Source organism: Sorex fumeus, unplaced genomic scaffold, assembly GCF_029834395.1.
Source record: "Sorex fumeus unplaced genomic scaffold, SorFum_2.1 ptg000078l, whole genome shotgun sequence".
Lineage (NCBI taxonomy): Eukaryota > Metazoa > Chordata > Mammalia > Eulipotyphla > Soricidae > Sorex > Sorex fumeus.
Window position 1 is genome coordinate 288,315 of NW_026606135.1, and position 1,646 is coordinate 289,960.

The window sequence follows — 1,646 nt, forward strand, 5'->3', positions numbered from 1 at the left end:
GTACTCTTCCTTCACACTCTCTGTACTCAAAAAGAAAATGACATGGAAGTCAGGTGATCTAAATTTTAATATCTATCTAGCCCTAAAGGCCAAAGTTCAATATTAAACAGGGGCAACAATGTCCCAGATATTAAAGGGCAGTTTGTTCTTAGTTTTAAGTTTCCTTCCAATGCTAAAGGTAAGGAAACTCTTTTTAATTTTGTTTTTCCCCCAAAGTGTAACTCTTACTTTAGTTAGATCTGCAGATAAGAGTATGCCATGCTCACTTTGGCAACACAAATACTAAAATCGGAATGAAACAGAGAAGATTAGCGTGGTCCCCGCACAAGGGTGACGTGCAAGACTGTGATGTAATCAATGTTTTTTTTCATGTTAGGTGAAGTTAGAAGGGCAGATATAGAATGATCTCTTTCATATAAGAGATATAAAGAAACAAAGAGGAGGAATGATAAATGCCCAAAGGCAACAGAGACTGAAAACTGGTTTTCAGCAGAAAGTTTAATGGGGAGCAGGGGCACTGTGTGTGTGTGTGCGTGTGTGTGTGTGTGTGTGTGTGTAGGGACACTGGGACAATGGTAAAATGGTGGAGTGTAGGGGAAACTGGTAGAGAGTGTGGTACTGGTATTTTTACATACGAATCCTCACCGTTAACAGTTCTGTAAACCTAAAATAAAATTTGGAAGAAAAAAAAAACTAGAGTGCTAGAGTGTGCAACAGGGGTCCAGGCACGGTTGTGAGGTGAGGGATGTCATTATTCATTTGAGAGTTCTCTCATCTGCAACTCACTCGTTTTCCCTTGCTCTTTTACCATACAAACCTTTTATTGTAATGTTTTCAGACAAGATGTTTGCACTGAGGGTGAGTCTCCCACTTTCCAACTTGTAGGTTTATTGCAAATAAAGCTCTTTCTTGGCACCAGTCTCTTGTTTTTTTGATACTCAAAATACAGTAGACCCAGCTTCATGTTTACGACTATGAACAAGTAATGATTGATACCAACTTGGTGACCAAGAATTTGATTCTCACATTATCTACCTAGAGATATCATCAGACTTCACAGGTTAAGGGTTAAATCAATATCTGGCTGCCCTCCCCATTTCATGAACCCTACTTTACATGCCACTCACTAGCCCAGCTTTTCACTTGTGTTAAAGTTTTGTAGTTTCAGAGACACCCTCTTTCAACATCAGGTACCAGTTGCAAGTTCCGTTTCGTTACTAAACTTTTGACCAACATGGAAGCTATAAAATTCCATGAGCCTCTTTCTTCTGTCTCAATTAGTCTGCTAACCTAGCTCACAGAGCTCAGAAAAATATTCTGCTTTACTCATAGAACTCAGATAACTTAGGAGCAACCAAATAGAAGACATACACTTGTCAAACTATGGGGGGAAAGCACATTTCGATATCTTCTCGGTCTCCTTGAATTTCTACATTCTATGTTCATCAAGATAGTTTACTGAAGCCCACGCTTTTGGACTTTTGATAAAGGCTTCATTACACAGGCAAAACTGAAGATTTTGTTGACCATTGCTCATTGACTCAATCACCAATCTTTTTCCTTCCTAGAAGTCAGAGTAGGGACTAAAATCCCAATCTTCTAATTCTCCTGACAACCAGCCCACTTTCTTAGGTGGGGCCCAAGCG

General features: G+C 39.6%; 1 non-coding gene across 1 annotated transcript; it reads left to right on the forward strand.

Annotated features, from left to right (window-relative positions):
• Window positions 1–258: 258 nt before the first annotated feature.
• Window positions 259–365, forward strand: LOC130038695 (U6 spliceosomal RNA). Its single transcript, XR_008794761.1, has one exon. It is a non-coding gene; the product is annotated as a U6 spliceosomal RNA (small nuclear RNA).
• Window positions 366–1,646: the final 1,281 nt, after the last annotated feature.